The 14479-nt window shown below is 31.7% G+C and overlaps 1 long non-coding RNA gene across 1 annotated transcript; it reads left to right on the top strand.

The window, feature by feature from the left end:
• The first annotated feature begins 9087 nt into the window (after positions 1-9087).
• LOC123699240 lies at positions 9088-9723 on the top strand. The gene is made up of 2 exons (XR_006752505.1): positions 9088-9435; positions 9505-9723. It is a non-coding gene; the product is annotated as an uncharacterized LOC123699240 (long non-coding RNA).
• The last annotated feature ends 4756 nt before the right edge of the window (positions 9724-14479 follow it).

Consider the following 14479-nt stretch of genomic DNA (forward strand, 5'->3'; position numbering starts at 1 on the left):
ACTGCATGTTATCAATTATATTTATGAAAGTATATGTTTATATTCTTAGAAATAACTTCACAAATTAGGTAAATAATAATTATTCCACTCCGAGATCCTATAACAGTATCCATTGCTGTTTAAATTTATTTTAAGGGGGGCTTTTCTTTTCAGAAGGGTCCTTTTATAGATTTTATATTATTTATCATGTACTATATAAATTGAACTATGTGAATAGTGCTTTATTGTACAAAAATCCGTTTTAAATTATTCCGAGCAGATATTCGGTATCTTGTACAATATGCAGATTAAATTGCTATCGTACTATCAAAAATTATCCTGATTTTCCAACGAAGAGACATTCATATTAAGTATCAGCATGATTACTACCTACTACTATCATAAGATTGCAGAATTATCGAATTTATATCAATAAGTGTACTTACTTAGGTATTTTCTACGAAAATATAGTTTACTAGCTGCTTCGCGCGGTTTCACCCCCGTGGCTCCACTCCTGTTGGTCGTAGCGTGATGATATATAGGTAGCCTATAACCTTCCTCGATGAATGGGCTATCTAACACCGAAAGAAATTTTCAAATCGGACCAGTAGTTCAAGAGATTAACGCGTTCAAACAAACAAACAAACTCTTCAGCTTTATAATATTAGTATAGATTCGTAAAGTATGTACCTAATTCGCAGGTAGGTTTTTTATTATAATTTTGCATAAAATCTCCTTGAAAAAGATAACAAAGTTTTTACAAGACAGTTGCACTTTGAATAAATTTTGTAAAAAACAACAAAAACTATAAGGAAGTTGAAAATATATTCGCGTTTTAGAAAGTCTTCCTTCGTTGATAAGAAATAAAGGTCAGAAACTGTGTTTTTTATATTTTTGTAAGAAATATTCAAATAAAATAGTTACTATACTTAATTGACAATTTATTAGTGAATTTATTATTTATAATATTAGGTAAGACGCAGGTACCTACCTATCGAATAAGATAGAGTATAATATATAATACATATACAGTCACAGATACTTAGGTATCAGCTTTTATGAATACTTACAAGATTTGCATTTAAAAACTTTTTAAATGATACCATATAAAACATAAATGAAGAACTTGTTTAGAAACACATAAGAAAATATAATTTGAACTGCAAATGTTTGCATAAAAACGTTAGAGAAAGCTTCATAACGGCCCAAGTTACCATACTGCCCTCCCACGCTTGACTCAAAAAGGAATAAGGATATATAATAATACTGCAGATTATATATAGTACATGATACTAACTTTGCAGTGCGGCTTCTCTCGTGCACTTTACGTTTAGTATGACCTGTCATGCTTTTGTATAAAAGTTTCGTGGTAAATAATTATTAATACATGAGTATGTGTTTATTTTTTATATGCTATTTTAAATTTGAACATTTCTGCAAAACCGAGCAAATTTTCGGTCGTGAAATAAGACAAAGTAATTTTCTATTATTATTTAATTACTTAATAAATAATAGGAAGTTTTGCGTGCTAAAATACCGTTTGGAGTTTATTCGTCTACTCCTAAATATTATTACCTATGTTTTCGCTCCTACTTGATTATATTATCTGAAAAGGGGAAAACCACTAAAATAATATTATAACGTACATAACGTTGTATTACCGATTTAAAATTAAATACAATTTATACATGTATTTTGAATACCTACTAGCTGTTCCCCGCGGTTACACCCGCATTGCTCAGCTCCTGTTGGTCTTAGCGTGATTTTATATAGCCTATAGCCTTCCTCGATAAATGGGCTATCTAACACCGAAAGAATTTTTCAAATCGGACCAGTAGTTCCCGAGATTAGCGCGTTCAAACAAACAATCAAACAAACAAACAAACTCTTCAGCTTTATAATATGTATTAGTATACCTAGATGTGTTCTTGTTTGTTTGTATTCTTTGAAAGGTTCTTTGGTTATTAGCGTAAGAATGAAATTTTATGATTTTCTCTGCTTAATTTCTGAAATGAAGGTTTCGTTTGTCGCGTTTTGTGTTTTTTTGAAGAGATATTTCTTTAGGCGCGTTCAAAGTAAAATTTCAAGGTCGCGTCATGGCAATACCGTCACGTCATGGAGTAAAACGACGATTTTGATATTTCAATCTTGCCAAAGAATTTAACAATAAAAACGTGTCACAATTAGTACACCCTTTATTTTCCTCAAGCCAAGAATGCCACATTTATTTCCGTGAATGTTATCTGATTATATTATTTCCGTTATTTCTTTATTGTTTTGATAAGCGAGTGACACTTATTATATTATGTACTTGAGAACTTGTACTGGGAAATAAAATAATTTAACAGTAATTTTAGAGTAACAGGATAAATGTTTTCCAGTAATTAGTTACATATATTTTTTATGATAATATTATTGTGAAACATGAAGGCGTGGTTTGTTTTTATAATGAAACAAAACTAAGGCTTGTTGCAGAGCTTGACCGACCATCAATCAGTGCGTGCCGCGTGCGTACGTCAGTCGCGCTTGTCATATGTATGGAAATTCATAAAACCGTTCATAGCTAGACCGACCATACGCACGCGTATTGTCATGCGCATTAGTGTCATAGTCATACAATTGTTGATGCGTACCGTCCGCGTCAGGACCGACGGTACGCACTGACGGTCGGTCAAGCTCTGCAACCAGCCTAAGGATGAAAAGCTAAAAACTATATTTTTGGCCATTTATTAGTAAAAGCTAAATTATTATAAATATTTATCTTAAATCTAGGCATAGCGTCAGACTAGCACTAGTGATGGACTATAAATTATTTTTATAGCTCTGCACATACGAAATTAAGCTCTATGCCAATGGTTTTGAGATTAAAATATAATGTCGACAAATTGCGTCGATGTAGTTCGGAAATGACCCCATTCTAGTCTGCATTGCACAATCTCTTGTTCTCGAATGACAGCCTTTGGGCAGCAAGGGTTGGGTCACATTGGTTGATACATCCATGCTTACAGTCTGTATATAAACGCACTATGTAAACGTGAAATTTTTTAAGAATATAGGTATTTTGTTGCTTTCTTTGTAAGATTCGTATGAAATTAGCTAGGTAGTTACTGGTTACCAAGATAGATGATAATCTGAATTAACACATACATATATGCCACTTTTACCTGGGATTTGGGAAGCACACGAGTGAAGCTGGAAGCAGCAGCAGCAGTGATCAGTGAGCTACTGATACTTAGTCTGTTAGTAATATTGGTCACAAAGAACTGTGAAAATAAGCGTTAAAAATATGTTATAATTGGTTTTATGATTATAATACTGTCTTTTATAAAGATTTTTTTAATAATGACCAGTATAACTTGAAACAATATAACATTGTCATGATGCACTTATCCTTAGTCTCTCAGTATGCTCGCAAGCCTGTTATAGCACAAACATAAAATTAAGAGCTGAAGTAACTCCTAGCCAACTCTGATATCCTAGTACTCCGCGTCTATTATTGTCTAGCCTTAGACTCAAACGAAGACCTAGATTTTCTAGGCTTCCTAGGTACATTGTAAATTCTAGGTTACATTACAATGTTGATTGTCTGTTTCTTACATAATTAAGGTAGGTAATTGGTGTTAATAGATTAGAGCGCAGTATATTTTGATGAATAAGGATAACGTTGGTTTTGTATGTATAGGTAACTTCTAACAACTTAATTTTAGAAATGAGTTACGGTAAATGACCTTATTATCCTTAATTCTTGCGACTATTTTCAAATTATTGGCATGTTTTATTTATGGTTTTAATTGATATAAAAAGTAATCACATCACATCAGCCTATTCCTGACTCCTGTCCGTGTCCACTGCTGAACGTAGGCCTCTCCCAGATCTTGCCACTTTTCGATATAAGAATTCGATATTATAAATTCAAATACATTTTTTTAGTAGTTTCATCGCAATCGATACTAATATTATAAAGCTGAAGAGTTTGTTTGTTTGTTTGAACGCGCTAATCTCCTCAGGAACTACTGGTCCGATTTGAAAAATTCATACGGTGTTAGATAGCTCATTCATCGAGGAAAGCTATAGAGATATAGACTTTATATCATTACGCTAAGACCAACAGGAGCGGAGCCACGCGGGTGAAACCGCGGAGCGCAGCTAGTATAAAATAAACAGAAAGAACAAGGAAAGAACCCTCAGCCCTTCCTCTATTGACAACGAAGTTTACACGTCATTGCTTTTTATGAGGTTTGGGATAATAGCTCTATATTAGCGTTGAGAAAGCAAAGGGCCTTTTTTATTTTATTTTTATTTTTGAAGGATTTTTAGGTGAAAAAGCTTTTACAATAATCAGAAGTAAGGTAGTTTTAAGAATTAAATATTGAAGTTGCAAAAGTAACCATGCAAGATGCCAAAATAGGCAAAAGTATGCAACTTTCAAGTATTCTATATAATACAGATAATGTAATGTATCTCGAACATTATAAATTATAATATATAGATACAATTCAATTTTTTTTAATTATTTATAGGTACCATACTAGCATTCCGCCCGCGGCTTCGCCCGCTTTGTATAAAGCCTAATAAATTATAAATTATAAAACGCATCAAAGTCCGTTGCGTAGTTTATATATATGGACATAGGGAGAGAAAAAGCGACTTTGTTTTATACTATGTAAGCTTTTATGTAAGTAGTATGATCACAGAGTATGATTATAAACATAAATCTTCATGTTCTTTAACTGCAATGGCTGCATGTGTCAATCTCATTGACATTTCACAAGTGGGCTGTCCAATGATCTATGAAATCATGAAATATATAAAATTGTAATACATAAGTACCATAAAAGCAAATATGGGCGCGACATTGTCCTTTCACAAGTGGGTCAAGGAGGTGGAGTCGCCGAGCCCATTCTGACAGACCATTTAATTACCAAGCTACATTACAGCTGTGTGATTATCATTTTATTTCCAAATTAACTGTTATCGTTTTAATTACCTTTTTTGTATCAGATTAAGGATACTGGTATCACTGAGGGTTTTGTCATTTTTTAATTACGAATTCAAATTCAAATTCAAATTAATTTATTTGCCAAAGAACATGGTATATTGGTATACATAGATGTCAGGTAACAATTATTGAGTTCCAGCATGTTCAGCCGTTATTAACAGCATGCAAATTATGTCACTTAATTTAATTAATTATAAATATAAATATAATAATAATAGAAAAAAATTTTCAAATTATTATTATTTATTACCAGTTGTACTTACTTGCAATAAGATTATTAAAAAAATAGTTATAAAACACATCTTAATTTTAAAAAATAATAGACGAGATTTTAGAATTTAATGATTGTAAATGTAAATGATTATAAATTGAAAAACATTCGTCTTGAGGTTTTGTTTAATTTCGTTTGGAATAAACAATACGTTTTTTCAATTTAAATTGACGTAATTGCTAAGTGATACCTAATTTATAAACTGTAGGTACTTGCAAATTGTTATTTTATACTCTACTCTACTAGTCCATAGAAGGCGTATCATAAAATATAATATAGTATTCACAACTCATCCAACCCAAAGGGTGTGACTCACGCATTGCAGAACTAAATAAATTATAAAAACGTATCTACAGAAAACTATATTGTCTTTATGTCCATTTCATAAAGTCTAAAATCGTTTAAAATCATATATCATAGAAATTGCGAAGTTTTGTATTATCTATGAAACGTAGGGTAATTGCGCTGGTTTGCCGTCCAGCTTCTGTTTTCGTCCATTTGACTGACCTGCTACAATCATGTGCGTAAAACTTGAATACAAACCTACCTTCCCGCGCAAGTTTGCACTTTTTACGGTCCATAATGTTTAAGCAACAGTACTATCAACATTAAAATTTGATTTGACAAGAAGAGAGTTCAAAAAATTAACGTAAATGAGGCCGCTTCGCATACGTGCCTTGCAGATGTCATCGCGCGAGAGAAAAATTTGCCGGCGAGAAAAGTTCATGGTAAGGTAAATCACTGTTTTAGCTAGTTTACGTAATATTTTTGGTACGTATGTTTATTTATAAGCATAATAAACGCAATTATAAGTGTTTATCATACATTTTTATAATACTCTTCGAAATATTAAGTGGACGGATACTAGGTTACCAAATTCTCAAAATATTTGGTTTTCGTCCAAGTGGACGGAAACTCAAACAGCTACGTGAATATTTGTTAGGGTCATTTTACTTTATCGGACCTTTTAAATACTGAATAGTTTCTCCCGAAGTGATCTTTATTGCTATTAGTTTAGTTTTTTTGGTTTCCGTCCACTGCTATGTCAGTGCTGCCAAAATAAAAAAATATTTAAAGAAGTGGACGAAAACTAAATTTAGCTTTAAATGTTTTAGTTTTCGTCCATGAATGAGTATTGGAGTATCCAAAAATTAAATATAGCCATTCTTTTGCATTACTTTTCGTCTATTTTTACGTATTGAAAAGTTTTCTATTCAGTATCTTCCTTATAAATAATTGGTGAGGGCCAGAGTGTTGTAGGTACCTAATATTGTCATTCATTCAGTCATGTATCATTCTCCTTATGTGAAGTAGAGTCAATTATTCGTAGCATAAATGGGGGTAGGTCAGACATAATACACTGTATTTTTCTTGATTATCATTCACTTGAGTATCATCTTTTATTCTAGGTCTGTTTTGCCAATGCAGTATTTTTTTATTATACTTACTCAACGTATCCTCAGAAAGATCTTACTGTTTTTAGATGGCCTCGAAGGAGTCTAAGAAATCTAGAAAAAAAAGACGCTGCGTACACTGAAGATTCTGTAGCTAAAACTTATTATTATGGCTGTGTGTTTATAGTACGTTTCATTTGATAAACAAAGTATTAGAATGAAAATTTTTGTTGTTAGAATGAATATTTCTGTTTTTTATGTTATTTTTTAGTCCTGTAATTATTACTTGTTTCATTTACATTGTAAGGAACGCATTCCTTTCTTTATTATGAATGATTATACAGTCATCACTAACGCCTATAAGGACTGCCAAGTGCTACATAGATCTCAGTGTTGACTAGTTATATTGATTATTATTAGTAAAACCACAAGTAAAACTAAACCTGGGTAGTGAGAAATTGTAATGTTAATTAAATAAACGTATATATTTACCTGTAATTGATTTTAAACTTAATAGTTGACCTACCCTCCTTTTTCTACACGGTGGTCGAAAACTAGCTTACACTAGGACGAAAACCAGTTTTTTTGGACGAAAACTAGCATTTACCCTACTTTTGCAGAAAATAATTTAAATAAAAAGATACATCAAAATGATTTATTTTCCCTTAATATTATCTTAAAGAAGACTATATAAGGACTTAAAAAAAAAATTATATGTTTAAGGAAGGGTGCTCCAAAATATTTATTTCGTATCACAAAGTTGGCAACTCCTATAATTGGACGAAAACCAGCGCAATGACCCTAATTTGCCACGTTTGACCCATTTGCTAGACTCCCAAGTGTTTAGATAATAAATAGTATGTTAATCAAGTAATTAATTATAATGAGTTCACATGAAAGTAAATAATGGATAAAGAAAATAAGATGGATTTAAAGTTAAATTTGTGAACGAAAAATTAAAGTATCAGAAAGACCCATTTGTAGATTTCTTTCATCTTATAAGTATCTAAAGTATCATCGGTTCAGACACATTTTTAAACTCATAGACCTAATACAAACAGAAGAATAATAGCATAATGTTTGAATCATAGCATTACCTATTTGTATTATGAACCCACAGTGGTAGGTTTGATTTCGCACTTGACCGTTTTCTGGAATGTCATGGCCTGTTTGATTTTAATTCTACATTAACTATACCAACATATTCATAAATATTAAGTTTATATAAGCTACCTAGTTACATAGGTTTGTATTTGCATAAACTTTAGAGTAATTATTTGCTTATTGTTATGGTTCTGCTAGAATTAAGATGTAAAACGATATAAACTATTATTTGGTTGTCTTAATATTGCCATATTAGAATAATCAACACGGAATAGAATCTTAAAAAATATTTTCGAGTAACGACAAATCAAATGTTGACACTTGTTATTTTTAACAGCACTGTGCGAGCATCTTTGCTTCCTGCATATAATTTAAAATAAACATTAATCACATATTCAAGGATAAAAATAGACAATATATTGTTTACGGCGCTGTCAAGGTGAGAACGCAGTTGTGTGGTTACGTCAATTTTATTAATTATCTGTATTCTGTTATTGGTATAGCTTATATCTAAACACGTTTGTAAGCACAGATAATATAACACTAACTATACTAGTAGCAATGAGTACCGTTTTGCGATAATAATAATTTTAACGCGCACCATTTAAAATTGACCCGCGCGAATTTTAAATAATTTATTTTCTGAAAACTTCAAATCATTATAACATACCTAAGCAATTTTAAATATTTTCTGTATTTTCGTAACCACTCGTAAACATTTACAGAATACCTATTTGCTTACTCTTTGGCTACACAACGCCAACAGTACAGTAGCAACATTGTAATGCCTACCCAAATGGATTATTGTAACTTGAGGAATGATGAAAGGAGATGAAAGAATAAATGATACTAATTATGTAGATAATGTAAAAAAATCATATCCCATTCCTAAACGAGTTAAAAACATTTAATTTAATTATGTAGTAAGTATATTTTCATATACATAGTTCTAGTTTAGTTACCTCGTTTAATTATTTAAATAAAATTGTGTTTTCTTCCACATCATTTGAAGCTTTTCTTATACCTAGCTTCATTTTCTTAAAATAAATAAACACAGAAGCTAGAATCTAACAAAATAAATATGTATACGAAACACGAATTGGCAAATAAACCTCATTGCATTTTAAGCACAAACATTATTCGAGGTTATTGCTTCTCGAAATAAATTCGTGGATTTAAAAACAACTTCAAGTCTGTGTTGTAAAAACGGTGCTAATTAACTCAGCACTGTTTAGTGTTGGCTAAATGTTTACTTAATAAATACATGGAAGTGACCTTTATTTTAAATATTTGTTAAATTAAGTAAAACTTTAAATAAACAAGGAATATGATATGTTTGTTTGTAATATTTTAACGAAATTTTAAATGTTATTTGCAAGGTTTTAAATACTATTATTGACTGTTAAAATTGTAGTAAGTAAATCTGTGGTCTGTGTGCTGTGGCATTGCAGCAAAAGAAAAGATATCGTGATTTGATAGCGATTTGTTTTGCGAATTACAAGCATTCGTGCTGAAGACATTCATTAATTTCTCATTGCAATTTGCAACTATTGTGTGGATCTTAGTTGTTTGTAGTTTCAAATAGAAAAGGGTGGAATTGGAAACTGGAAACCCTTTCTTAACAAGTTTAATTTTAGTTACCTACCTGTCCTTCCTAAGCTTATTTTTCAAAGCTACTGAAATTAAAGGTGCACATTATATTTATAAATTTAAAATTTGTATATTTAGATGTATTAACATTTTATATGCTTTGACAGGTTTGAGTCTGCGAGTGGAACGGCTGGAGTCTCGCCATAAAGTGAGCTTCAACTCCTTCGTGGTGAGAGTACCGACTGCCAAGCTGAGCGTTTACATGTGCGAAGGGTTTTGGCCGCAGGGAGTTGTGTTTCGCCGCTTCCGCGGACGGATACCGAGCAGAATCGCGTCACACGCCGAAGACATATATAGCGTTTATTAATTTAGTATTTAAGTAGTTTTAAGTTCATATGGGCCGTAGTTTTTAAGTTATTTTAAGACCTTTAACTGTAACTACATTCATTGCCTGAAATAAACAAATAAATAAATATAAATAAAATAAAGATGCTACATAAGTTTTTAATGGGGCTTCCAGACGAGCTAGTTCCATGTTTGCTGAAAGTAAAGTCTACAGAGGAGCGGGAAACCCGCTAATGGCCGTCTAAATTCGACAGCACGATTGCGTTCACGTTTCCAAATTGGACAACAGCTGCTACTGTTCTATTATTTGATTGCTATTGAGCAACTCGTAGGTTGTAAGTACCTCTTATTGAATTCTGATGTCCTGGTACTTGCATTATTTTCTAGATATGTTTCCATTTATACAAACTAGATTTCCACCCGCGGCTTTGTCTGCTTGGTATAAAACTTAACAAATTAAAATCTTATTACCTACCCCATTAAAAAACTGTATCAAAATCTGGTGCGTACCTACCTATTTCTTTTTTTAACTGCGGGCAGCGAGTAGCGACTAGTTTTATATCATGTAGCGACAAACGCTTGTTTATGTCGTTTTTCGTTTTTATCTGGATTGCCTCACTAGTAACTAGGCACTTAGTTACTAAGTAAGTATAAAGTGGTAAAATCTTAAAAGTCTATGTAGTCTAAATCTTAAAATGACAAAATTGGTTTCTTAAAAATAAAAATAAAATTCATTTTAAATTACTAGGTTTCCGCCCGCAGCTTCGCCCGCGCAGTCAAAGAAAAACCCGCATAGCTCCCGTTCCCGTGGGATTTTCGGGATTGCGTCATTTTCCCGGAATAAAAAGTAGCCTATGTCCTTTCTCAGGTATCAAAATATCTCCATACCAAATTTCATGAAAATTGGTTCAGTAGTTTTGAGTAACAGACAGACAGTTACTTTCGCATTTATAATAGTAAGGAAAGGATTGAGCGAGAGATTGAGAAGAGTGGCGAAAGTGAGTGGCAACTCTATTACTTGTTCGAAAAGATAATTTATTTGTTTGTTCGACAATAATAATCGTAACAACAACGATATTAGGTATATTATACAATTTTTTACACGTGTTATGTAATAGGTATTGGTAAGAACATAAACTGGATTATAAATCTATTATTTTACACATAGTTGTCACATTTTTGACGGGTTTTTCTATAGTATTACAATTACATTCCACTCATTGTACAAATAAAGTAATCAACTATTTCCTTAACAGACCGTTTTACGTTTTAATTATAACGTCTTACAAACCATGGTTTTACATATGAATTTGAACTGTATTGTATTGGAATAAATGTTATTTTTCGTCAGCAAGTTGTGGGTTTATATTGGAGTTTGTAAGCAATTGTTAAACCTGCTAAGAGTATGAGTCAGCTTTTTCCTAGAAATGTGTAAGGAATTTACTCTCGATACTGTTAAGGAGGCTAATGTGGAAACGACCTATTTATTTTTTAGTGAATTACATTTTTCCTTGTTCATATAATATTCATGTGTTAAGACATACATGATTAATAATTATCAACATAATATATTATATTCTGTTTTAATAAATGATTATTTGTTTATTAGAAATTTAGAATAAATTTAATATTGGGTAATTGAGTAGATATTTAAATTTTAGATGTAAAGAAAATACATTTATATAAGTAGTTACTTACGTATATTATTTTTGAGTGTGTAGGTAGGTGGGTGGGTGGGTGTAACAGTGACAAGGGTGAATTAATTCCCTAATTAGAGATTATAAATATATGAAAATACAATTAATTGCCATACGCAATAATTTAAACAATTTTAGGCGGGTGGTCCGGAGAGTCCCGTATGCTAGATTTCCCTTTCATTTTTACTTTTTAGTCCTCGGCCACACAATACCTGTGCGCAAATAATTGTTTGAAGATCTGTGTATTTGATTGTCGGTTTGGGCCTGTGTAGTTTTCAAACAAATGAACCGATTTGGATCTTTAGCTTGTTTGTAGAAATACCAGTTATCTCCCGGGTTTTATGGATATATTTCTCAGAATTTTGGTAGCAACGGGAAACTAAAACTTTACTAAGAAGTAAAATATGTTGATGCGAAATTTAGATAACATACTATTCTGTAATTTATTTAAAATAATTAGGATTTCAAATACATTTTTGAGAGAGGGGGGTTTATTGATCCACTGTTTGAAAGATGTACACATAGATCTGGGCCACGGGACTCCCTCATTACAATAAATATAATGAATAAATTATTAATTATTACACACACGAGTTTCTTCACCATAATATAAGGAAAGGAGGTAAAAACAAAACTTACTGTAAGGAAACTGCATCCATTTCTCAAAACTTGAATGACTTGTGAAATATTCTTTGGGTTTTCTGTAGACTATATACGGATATACCTACACTACACAATTTAGGGTATTTTATATAATATATACCTACACTACACAATTTAGGGTATTGTATGTAATATACACAATTTAGGGTATTGTGAAACGTCACACATCACTGATCACGTATTATCTTAGATCATTAAGTAATCTAAGCGTATTATCGTAGGGTTGATGAGTTTTCATGGTAAACTTATGTAATTCAGTAATCTAGGTACATATACTTAGTACCTAATTGTTTAACCGAGGTCACAGGAAACAAGTACCTACTTAGGCTGTTGTTTTCGGAGATTCCATTTCGCTTTCACTTTACCAAAAATGTAAACAAAATAAAAAAAAATCAGCTAGGGCCTACCTGCCTTTTGTCACATAGGTATTTTTGCAATTTTTTTGTCTGTCACTCTTCTGTGATCATTTGGGTACTATGTGAAATACCTATTACAGTTTGAATATTTACAAAATAAAAATTAAGATGGTGACACTATGACCACCCACTTAACGATACACCCAGTAGTTAAGCAGTCGTAACTTAAAATGACATTAACATTTGTCAGTCTTAATTGCTTACATTGAAGGGTTCAACCTTAGATTACAAAATAAAGTACAGATGGAGCATGACAACCGCCCGTCGCCCTTGTCAAAGAAAATACGAAATCAAAAACAAATACGTCGCTGCACCAGTGCTATAGCGCATAAAGTGTCATGCAATACGTCAAAAAGGGTTTGCAATTTTAGTAAAAAAATGCCGTCTTGTGATAATAAAACGCTGTAAAATTTGTTCCCGAAAACAAAAAAAAAGATAAAACATCGTTTCACAGGTTTTCTGTAGATTATTTGGCTGATTTATTTCTTTAATACGAATAATAATTTTACAGATATGAAGGAATACAAAACTTCAACGTATGTTCCCAGTATTTTGAAAATGAATTTGCCATTTTTATTGGTAAAACGGTAAAATGGTTAAAAGATCTTCAGGGTAATGCTGTTGGATTTTTCGATCGTGAATGTGATTATTTGTATAGTGTACTAAAGGTTCATGATAATTATTAGATTATTTTAATAAGCATAATAGGTACATTATTTTGTTACTTTTATAAAGCTTAAAAACGTCATAGTCGTTTTCGCTGGCGATTTAATTTATGTGAACTCCATGATGGATATGATGAAAATAAAATGTCCCGTATTCTCGACTAAAAACTACCGCTATTCGTATTCATATATTATGAAAAATAAAAAATAATATAATTATTATAGAACTTTTAACTAATTTACTTTAATATTGAAACTTTTTTATGTAATTTATTTAATAAAAAATTGAATACAATTATTTTGTCAATATACATATAACTTTAGTAGGCAGGTACTTTATGTAATAAAAGAATTTAAATAAAAATTAAAACTTGACTTCTCATTTATGTATACATATAGCCTACGTCACTACCGCCACTAACATAATAATTCAGATCATTGCAATGAAACCTCACAACTCAAAATCGGTCCAACGGTTGCAACACTGCAGGGCGTGTCAAAGAAATATTATACATACATCCATTAACTCAAAAAACATAACCCTCTTTTTTCTGTAGTTGGGGAAAAATTTGGGAAATTTTTCAATATCTGGCAACATTACACGCACACAGAATCACCGTGTACGTACAGTGCAGCGGCGAAATGACAGCACACATAGCTTTATTGAAAATGACGATAAATTATTCGGTTTAGTTCGGCAACGCTCCATCTGTCTTTTATTTTGTAATCTAAGGGTTCAACATAATATTATCTAACTCGTAACTTATTATTTGAAAGTTAAATTGTGAACTATACAATAAATTAACGCAGCAAAATACCTGTTATCTGGAGAAATAAATGCTTTATCTACATATATGAACCACAAAAGCGAATAAAAATAATGGATCTGCAAAAAATTATTAGTAAAAAAAATTTGGATTTAGTACCTAATAACTCAGCCCCCGGAATCACAGACACAATAGAAAATCTATTGTGTCGTGGTCAGATCGGGCCGCTCAGGGCTCACTGTATGGCTTTTGGGATAAATTTTCTTCCCGCCTTATCGTGGTTCTTCAATACCATAAAAAATAAGAAATAGGAAATGTAACGCAGTTGCACAAATTTAAATTTCTTTACAACTGCAAGTTGCAACGTATTGCAGTGTACCTACCTACGTGATGAGCCGCACGATTTGCTTTGTTGTTATTTTATTTAAATGTTTTATGATTTACACTTTAAGGACAAGTGGAATATAAAATAATGATATAGTGTGTGCATTATGTGCATTAAATGTTAGTATGCAATTATCTGGGCGATTTAATAAACCTAATTTTCAACGTGTAAGTACTCCGACGTAGGTATGTCTAAACTGTATTT

The sequence above is a fragment of the Colias croceus genome, chromosome 17 (assembly GCF_905220415.1).
Source record: "Colias croceus chromosome 17, ilColCroc2.1".
Lineage (NCBI taxonomy): Eukaryota > Metazoa > Arthropoda > Insecta > Lepidoptera > Pieridae > Colias > Colias croceus.